Source organism: Poromitra crassiceps, assembly GCF_964638095.1.
Source record: "Poromitra crassiceps genome assembly, chromosome: 5".
In the NCBI taxonomy this organism is placed as follows: domain Eukaryota; kingdom Metazoa; phylum Chordata; class Actinopteri; order Beryciformes; family Melamphaidae; genus Poromitra; species Poromitra crassiceps.
The window spans coordinates 17273460-17283495 of NC_139642.1; positions in this window are offsets into that span (position 1 = coordinate 17273460).

The following is a 10036-nucleotide window of genomic DNA, read 5'->3' on the forward strand; positions in this document are numbered from 1 at the left end:
GCCTGAGCGGAGGACCAAAATGCGTGACTCATTAGCCAATGAACAGCCAGGAAGGGGTCTCGCGCTACTTTTGAAGACTAAAATAAAGCTGATAATGTACAATTTGATAAAAAATAATAATAATAATTCCAAAGTACATCACAAACTGTCCATTTTGCTGCAACTCGACAGTGCTGCTTAATCCAGGACCTTACTTCCTGGAACTCTTGAGAGTAAAAAACTGGTCCATTGGAGTGAATGGAGATGTCGCGACTCTTCTATCTACACGGCTCTGGTTTGACCAAGAAAAGCTTTTTATAAGCATTTTACGAAATGTACGGTAGATGGAAAAATGAATGGCGGATTAAATCCCTTCGTATGCTGAACGTGGAAGAGGGCGTGACTTTGGCACTATTCCTTCTTAAGTACCACTGAGTTACCATGGTAACAGTTTAGTAAAATCGTTGTAGAATTGTCCCGAGTTACCGCGGTAAAAGTTTGGGGGAACAGCCTGAATCGTAACGTTTAGCGACAGTTAATTGACAGCTTTGCGGCAGCTGCGTAGCATTAGAGGTTCAGATGCCTGACAAAAAATAGTTACAGTATAAAAACACATTCCTAATGCTTAATATAATATAATATAATATATAATAAATTATATTAATATAGTACAGTATTTCTTTTTTTTAAACTATTTAACTACATACGTATGCATTGTTATTATTGTTACGACAGCTGATGTTAGCAGTGCTCAGGTCATCGTGGAGAATCAGAAAGTCTGATGATAGGCTAGGAAGTGACAGCTAGCTCCGCCCCCTGGCTGAGGTCACTCCACATTAATTTTCCTGTTGGCAAATACAAAATAATTTCAACAATTATCTACCTGAACTTCCCGAGAAAAGTCCGTTTTTAATAGACGAGTTTAACAGAAACAATTCCCAGTTGTAGCAACAAGATGTCACGTTTCTTCTGACATGTCATAAACATGTCGTTCCACTCCAGCACAGGGCGGCCATCTTTAATAGGCTAAAGACATATATTGGAGCTTACAAAAGCAGTTAGCATGTCTATTGTCATGGTAACTAGCGTGATCACTATTGATGTGAGTGACTACTGTATTTGAGTGGTTCAGTTACCTATTGTTAGGTATGACAGTGAAATTGTGGTCCAAGCGTTTAATTTGTTGTTGGGACTCCGCCCACGTTTTCCCTAGTGGGGATTTAAGCTCACAACCCTCAGGTCACGAGCTCGACTCTCCTGTCGGGCCCTTCTCCCAGAGAGAGGCTCTGCTGTCGAGCCCTTCTCCCAGAGAGAGGCTCTGCTGTCGGGCCCTTCTCCCAGAGAGAGGCTCTGCTGTCGAGCCCTTCTCCCAGAGAGAGGCTCTGCTGTCGAGCCCTTCTCCCAGAGAGAGGCTCTGCTGTCGAGCCCTTCTCCCAGAGAGAGGCTCTGCTGTCGGGCCCTTCTCCCAGACAGAGAGGCTCTGCTGTCGGGCCCTTCTCCCAGAGAGAGGCTCTGCTGTCGGGCCCTTCTCCCAGAGAGAGGCTCTGCTGTCGAGCTCTTCTCCCAGAGAGAGGCTCTGCTGTCGAGCCCTTCTCCCAGAGAGAGGCTCTGCTGTCGAGCCCTTCTCCCAGAGAGAGGCTCTGCTGTCGGGCCCTTCTCCCAGACAGAGAGGCTCTGCTGTCGAGCCCTTCTCCCAGAGAGAGGCTCTGCTGTCGAGCCCTTCTCCCAGAGAGAGGCTCTGCTGTCGAGCCCTTCTCCCAGAGAGAGGCTCTGCTGTCGAGCCCTTCTCCCAGAGAGAGGCTCTGCTGTCGGGCCCTTCTCCCAGAGAGAGGCTCCCTCAGGGATGCAAACTAGTCTCTGTGACAGTCACTATTTTCATCCCAAAATAGGAGGATTTCTGAGTCGTTTTATGTTGGGCCCTGGTATCTATCACCTTTTTCATTCTCCATGACTTTGCATCCCTGCTCCCTATTTTTAACCCTTACTTGGTCATTTATCCTGTTACTATTTTTCAGAGGCTGTAGCGCGCTTAGTTTTAAAGCCAGAATGAAGTTTCTGGTATCATATGAAACTAGATGACCTAAAGCATCCATTGGTGCCAACCATGCTAGCTAAATAATGGCCGGTAAATGTTCCCTTTATCACAAAAGGGGGGCCTGACAGATAAAGTTTGGGAACCATTGATCTAAAACATGTTCAATAAGGGATTTATATTATAGCTGCTAGCTGTTACATATCATACTAAAGTGTTATTTGTATTATCTTTTTTTATTTTATTTTTTATGGATTTTAGCCACTTTAATGATACAAGTTGTACTGCATAACTACCACTGGCCATAATGCCTTAGGGCTAGCTGTGCCCTGCTAGCAGCCTGCTACTGTCAGTTGCTTTAAAAGTGTCAGTGGTCTCAGTTTAATGTAGCCTGTGTAAAAGATGTGTAATTACCTCATTTTAACACAAATTTCAGAAAAATGGCTCTTCACGATGTCAATAGAGCCGCAGCAATGGCCTTTGTGCCCTGGCATGTGCACCTTGTGCCCTAAAAAGTGTGACGCGAAGGCCAAATGGTCTGGCCCCTAAAATGCTGAAACTCCCACCCTGGTCCAGACATCACCAACCTATCTGCATGGGCTGCTCAGTGACCATCAACTAGAGATTGAAAAAAGTTGTCATGAGCAGGAATGTAAGCCCACCCAGCGAGCATTTTCTGGTTGAAAAAACGTTTAAAAAACGTTTAGGTTCAACGTTGAAAAAACGTGCAAGACAGGTTCAAAAGTTAACGTTTTTTCACCCACTATTTGCAGACGATTGAACGTTCACATTTAGACCATATTTCACCAGGATCTTAATTTAAAAATGCAACACTTCAGACAGGATTCAAACCACCAACCTCTGACATTCAGGTCACTGTGCTCTACCAACTGAGCTATCTGTTCATTGAAAAGATATGGGGTGCCAGGCACATACTCAATTCATTATTCTATAGTGTGCTAAAGTATTAACCATAGTTGTGTCCTGGAAGCTTTTTGCTGGCAGCACATAGCCTATATACTGTAGTTCCATATTTATGATATTTCATGTGACATAAAATGCGTTGAAATGTAGTTTTTGTGTAGACCAGATTTGAACTCTGTTACAGAATGAATTGTACAAATACCAATTCACACAGTATCAATATTGCCTCTATTTAAAGCTACGACAAACGTTTTAACAATATGATTAACCAAATTGTTGTTGTTTTTTGACACGTTGATGTTGTATTGTAACCGCATTTTAGCCGGTTGAAAAGAGGGTGGAATTAGGTCTTAGACATTCAAACCTAATATCAACACCCACTAAACTAAACTAAAAATCAATTTTGAAAAAACGGTTTGTGCTCGCTGGGCAGAGAAGAGTAAGATACAAGGGAGAGTGGGGTTTAATGTGGAAATGTTGATCTGTAACTGATCTGATATACTATCAGTGTTGGGCAAGTTACTTTCAAAATGTAATATACTACATATTACTAGTTACTTTCATTTGAAAGTAATAAGTTACTTTACAATCTTACTTTCTATGTAGAGTAACTGGTTACTTATTACACTACTTTTGCATTACTTTTACCAAAACAACAACAGCAACAGAATGACATCGCTGCCCCGGAACCACCCCGAAAAATTATTTCAACCACCTTGAAGTCAGTGTAAACAATACAAAATTCTAAATGTTATTATTTTCCTTTATTCATCTATAGTGGTTATTTGCATAAAAACACACAGTTTGATTAGGAAATGATTGTATCTTTTTTATTATGTGCTTTGATTTAATCAAATGTAACTCAATTTCTAACTTGAGTTACTTGACAAAGTAACTGGTATAATATTACTGAAATCCTATAAGTAATAAGTTATATTACTGAGTTACTGCTAAAAGTAATATATTACATGTAATATGTTACTTTTGTAATGAGTTACCCCCAACACTGTATACTATACTGCTATTACATGCATTTCTTTACTAATGACAATAAAGAATTCCACTGGCAAGGAGCACACCCAAAACAAGACTCGTTTCAATGATTTATTGAACATGATCGATGAGCATAATGTTTCTGCTTGCTGAATGTGTTGTGGAGGCTTTTAGGTGAGAGTCCACTCTGCTCGCTTAAAAATACGATACATCCCCCCCCCCCACGGTGGCAACGTTGATGTATCGCAGCAACAGGCCAAAGCAGTCAATGTGGCAGCTATGCTCAGGACCCTACAAAGAAGAGGAGAGAAAAGACATGAAGAGAATAGGGTGAGGGGAGGGAGAGGTGCACAGAATACAAGATTAAAGAGGAGGAAGAGGATTTGTGTGATAACTGTGATTGATTGATGCACAGTGGCTGCTCACTGCTCCTAGTTCTAGGAAGGTTCCTAGTAGAGGATGGGTCAAATGCAGAGGATGAATCCCCCCCAAGGGGATAAATAAAGGATAACTTATTTGATAACCAGCATTGACTGCTTACTTTTTGGGGCTCTTTACCAAGTGATAATCTAACTGATTCTAGGCACTCTCCAGTTACCAACAAAGCAGAATCATCCATATACAAAAACATGGATAAGCTGCCTCCAACAATGAAGGACCAATAATGGTTCCTTGAGGGACACCACAGGTAGGCTAAGGTGTTTGGGCTCTTAGAGCATACCTCCGACATCTACCAATTGGAAGGAGGAAGGAGATGCCTTGCTGAAGTGGAACGGGAATTTTGATTTGATCGTTTTTATTTCGAACATGTAAAGATAAAAAGCAGATAAAGCAAAAGCAAGAATGACAATAGATAAGAAAACAAGACTAGGTCGAACCTAGTATATATACTGGACGGTGTGGTAATAAGACTAAGGTCAGAGATGCACTCGCTTTTTGCGTTCGCGTGCGTATCCCACTATCCTGCATCCATTAGGAGTGTGGCGTGCATTCATATCAAAATTCAGCCCAATGCGACCTGGGGTGTGGGTCACCTGAGACGTAGCGTTTCAAAGGCTGACTCACATCACTTTGGAAACGACAAAACTACCAAATCCATCACTTCAGAGAGCCTGCTCGAGTCGGCATCATTCCCAGTCTGTTTTACGTGTAGTTCTCGCCCGCGGTGCTGGTGGAGAGCAATAGGGAACATTTGCGAGGAAAGATTGAACCCGACCGTACACACACACACACTTAGGGAGAAAAAAAACGTTCTCTCTCTCTCTCTCTGTGTATGCGGCCCGCCTCTGACCCTACCCCAGCCAATCATCACCTGTGCATTTCGCCACGTGGTTTCGCACAGAGCTGCCAAGCTACAGACAAAGCACAGCTGCCAATCCTGTCCAGCAAACAGCAAGTGCAATGAGCAAATTCTCATACACAACACAAATGAAATATTACATGTTAAAAAAGGTGTAGGAAGAAGTATACACTTATTTAATCCTACCCATGCTTAACTAGCCTATTTATCCATAAACTCATATTTACAATGAAAGAAATTTAATAATTATTTTAAGTATAGATTATTAATACACTATATTACTATTCATACTTGACATATGATTTGAAGTAGTGAGCTTAAGCCCACTTCTCTTCCCTTTAGGATGCCCGCCATTGTTCTGGATAACATTACAGTTCATTCCAACGTAAAGCACTGACTGTCACTGTGACAGAGGAAGGAAGAGACTGGAAACATGACAGTCATAGTTAATGTCATTGTTGTTGGTGTTACCTGAGCAGGTGATCTGCAGGCTGCGAATGTCAAAGGCAGGGTCTGTTAGTACACACTCCCTCGGTGCAGACCCAGAGTGAAGACAGTCAGACATGATCGTCCAGACTTTGATCCCGCCATCTTCGCGTTTTTTTGTTGTTGAGACGGCAGAGCCACAGTCCAGCTGTCTACACAGCACAGCTGCCGACGTCAGGTTCCAGTTATAGAACCTGTCATTCACTGGTTTCCAGTCTCCATATTGTTTCACCTCCAGTCCACCAGCACAGCGGCTGGCTCCTCCCACCAACCTGACATTATCCAGCTCTGAACAGAGACAACAGTAAGAGTAAACGCGTAATTAGTCAAAGAAAGTAAATTAAAGTCACTTTGATTCGAATTGAAATGAAGCCAAATCCAAGCTGCAGCTCCTCTGCTACCTGAGCAGGTGAGTCCAACAGCTTTGCCAGGTGAGCAGGTGTTTCTAGCTGAGCCTGAGCTTCCACAGTCCAGGAGAGCAGACTCATTGCCTTCACACTGGAACTCTTTGGTCCACATTGGAGCCTCCACTTCTCCATAGAGCGCCCCCTGGAGGACTGAAGGAGCTCCACAGCCAAGCTCCCTACAGACCACCTCTGCATCCTGGTGGTCAAAGTCAGCTTCACACACTGAGGACCACGTCTGGTTAGACTTCACCTCCAGTCTGCCTGAGCACAGACTAGTCCCATTCACCAGCCTCACAGCCTCTGGAGAGAGAGAGAGAGAGAGAAATGGGATTTTCGCCACTTATGGAGTTAGCTTGATAACTGAGGTTCAGGAACACAAGATCACACCATGTCCACCTACTCTAATCCATTCACCCATTCACCTGCACTCCTCCAATCCAATCACTGAGTCACACCAGCGTTCTATCAGCTCAATCACCTGTAGCCTAAACACTGCCATACCACTTCTCTCCCGTTTGTCCCGTCATCACGACACCGACACTCAAAACCGATTGCACCGAATTCAAGTAATAATTAAAGCAGAAAAGAATCTAAGAGAAGAAAGTCAGAAGTATTAGTTGTTCAAGTTGTTTTAGCCCGAGATAGCTCGTTTGCTTGTTTTGCTCGTTTCTTTTCCTACCTGGCCGCTCGTTCTGTTCAAGCCATGGCAGACCGTGACAAGCTTTTCCTCGGCTTGTCCGACGAGGATTTGTTCCCCGCGTCGAACGTAACGGCCGAGCCACAAGCACGGCATCTCCTCGCCGGGACAGTCGCCCACGTCGGGACAGAGCCGGGTGCGCTCCGAGGGTCCACGCTATCCCGGGCGCGCTGTTCGAGGGTTCCCCCGGATCCAGCCAGCCTTCGCCCGGATCCGGCCAGCCTTCCCCCGGATCCGGCCAGCCTTCCCCCGGATCCGGCCAGCCTTCGCCCGGATCCGGCCAGCCTTCGCCCGGATCCGGCCAGCCTTCCCCCGGATCCGGGCCAGCCTTTCCCCGGATCCGGCCAGCCTTCCCCCGGATCCGGCCAGCCTTCCCCCGGATCCGGCCAGCCTTCCCCCGGATCCGGCCAGCCTTCCCCCGGATCTGGCCAGCCTTCGCCTGGATCCGGCCAGCCTTCCCCTGGATCCGGCCAGCCTTCCCCTGGATCCGGCCAGCCTTCCCCTGGATCCGGCCAGGCTTCCCGCTCGTCACAGAGCCCCAGGGGTAGCGAGCCGCATCGCGACCCAGCTCCCCGCGATCGCCGCAATAGTGGTGCCCCGCACCGCCGCTCCAGGAGTCCTCGGGGCGAGTGTCGGGGCCATGACGGCACACCTGACCCGGGTCTGCCCAGCTCGCTTCGGATCACGCCGCTGCTGCCCCTGTCGGGCCTCAGGTATCGTTCCCGCCTCCCCTCCTATCCCAGCAGGCTCACGCCACCGCAGCCTCCCCTTCCCTCCTCCTGCTCAACCTCCTTTCCGCCCTCCAGCCGTCGTACGGTGGGGCCACAGCACCCATAGCCTCCTGCGCACACGCATCCTCTTCTCCACTCCCCCCGCAGTCTCTTCCGTCAGCCTCCCCGGCCCGTCTTCCCCCCCTCAGTGGCCCGTGCAGCCACCCGCCGCCTCCGCAGCCCACGGCGACTTTCCTACTGTTCTACCCGCTTCCGATAATCTCCCCCCCCCCCCCCCCCCTTCCCCATCACCCCTCTGTTTATGATGCATTGTCGGCCTTTCTTGCCTCCCTCTGTCCACCACCCGCTCTCCCGGGTCCCCGCGCACACGCAGCCCACCCCTCCCTCCCCGCTCAGCCTCTTCCTTCTGCCTCCGCGGCTTGTCCCCCTCCCTCAGTGGCTCCCTTTTCTAACCATGGTGTGATCTGTGTTAGTGAAAGAACAGTTGTAAGACTGCAGGGCCAAACATACAGGTTGTGAATAAACATCCTCCATAGGTCCTTTAAAAGCCAGCACAGAGAGTCAGGCCATTACAGTCTCTTCCTTGAACACTCAACAGTCCACGTCTCCATCTCTATTTGATAAGACATCCAGCTTTGTAGAAATTAAAACATGTTCCCAGTGCTTAATTATAAAAACTGATAAAAACTATAAAACTTTACCTTTACCAGAAACACTCAGATATTTAAATCCTACACCACCCCTCTCCAACCATTAGTCCCTCTCTTTTACCCCTTTGTTGACTAAATCAAACCAGAATTGTTCAAATGTTCCACGAAAACATCAACATTGTTTTGTTCTTTGATAATAATTAGCTATTACATCATAAGATAAGCAGACAGTTGGAAAGTTGAGTTCATGCAGCCCCTGCTATTGAGCTATTAAGCTGCTATTAAGTTTTGGTCCGAGTGAAATGTTCTATGGTCTCTCCTGATTCCAAATATAGTTGAATCACTTGGTTTGATCGAGTAAAGCTATCTAAGCCTTTTACGATCTGTCTATGGAAAAATGAATGGCAGATGAAGTGACGTCAACTTTGGCTCTCTATAGCAGTTGGAGCTGCCTTGCTGAAGGGCACTACAGAAGAAGAAAAAAACAAAGAGAAAAAAAGAGGATTTCAACCAGTGAGCTTCTAGCAAGAAGCCCACTTCTCTTCCCTTTAGGATGCCATTGTTCTGGATAACTTTACAGTTCAGTCCAATGTAAACCACCGACTGTCACTGTGACAGAAGGAGGAAGAGACTGGAAACATTACTGTCATAGTTGATGTCATTGATGATGTTACCTGTGCAGGTGATCTGCAGGATATTGGATGAAGTTGAGTCAGAATGTCCTGATATACACTTCATCAGTGTAGACCCAGAGTGAAGACAGTCAGAATTGATATTCCATACAGATGTTTCTGAGGAATACTTTCTCCTTTCTGTGGAAACAGCAGAGCCACACTCCAGACTTCTACACACTATAGCTGCTGCCTTCAAGTCCCAGGCAGACGACCAGATATCCACTGGTCTCCAGTCTCGCTTGTGTCTCACCTCCAGTCCACCAGCACAGCGGGTGGCTCCTCCCACCAACCTGACAACACCAACTGAATAGAGACAAGAGAGTGATTAGTAAAAAAAATACTTTGATTTGAAATAATAATAATAATAATAATAATCTCTATTTCTTTCCTCTATGTACCTATTGAATTGGGGTTTTCTTCAGCCTTGAGTCCTGAGGAAAAAAGGCAGAAAATTAACATGATTTGTTTTCTCATGTCTCTGGTTTCTATGTCACTTTATATTCCACTGTTTCTCAACACACAAACACACAAAAACTCACCACACGTCAGAACACACATTTCACATGAGAAAGCTCAAACACACTCCTCATTAGCTAACTAAATTACAATCTTGTGTGGCAATACATGTGATTACATTCACAGTAATAATTCAATCTTAACCCAGCAATACTTTGTCTAATTGACATCTCAAAATCTTTATCGGATTATAAGGTCGTAATCAAAGTAACATAACCTGGTTAACATACTTTCCTGCTCAATCTCTCCATGTATTGGGGCTTGTAAATGCATGTGGGTTTTTCCTCATTGTGCAGGTCAAAGTTCAGACCCGGTCAGGTTATTTCTTTAACATCAATTGTGATAATAGTGAAAATTACAGTAATAACAATACTTGGGTTAGAGCAGCTCTGCAGCATCCCTTAAGGTTCTTACACTTTACACTTTACACTTTACAGATCAGTCTAATGCAGGGGTGGCCAAACTACGGCCCGCGGGCCAACTGCAGCCCGCTGCCCGTTTTTAAGTGGCCCGCCATGAATTTAGGAAAAGAAAAAAAAATGTAAAGAAAAAAAAAAAAAAATTTTTTTTTTTTTTTTTCTCAAAACGTTTTTCTGTTTCAAAGTTTAAAACGGAAAACGAAAACGAAAACGGGGGAAAAAACGGAA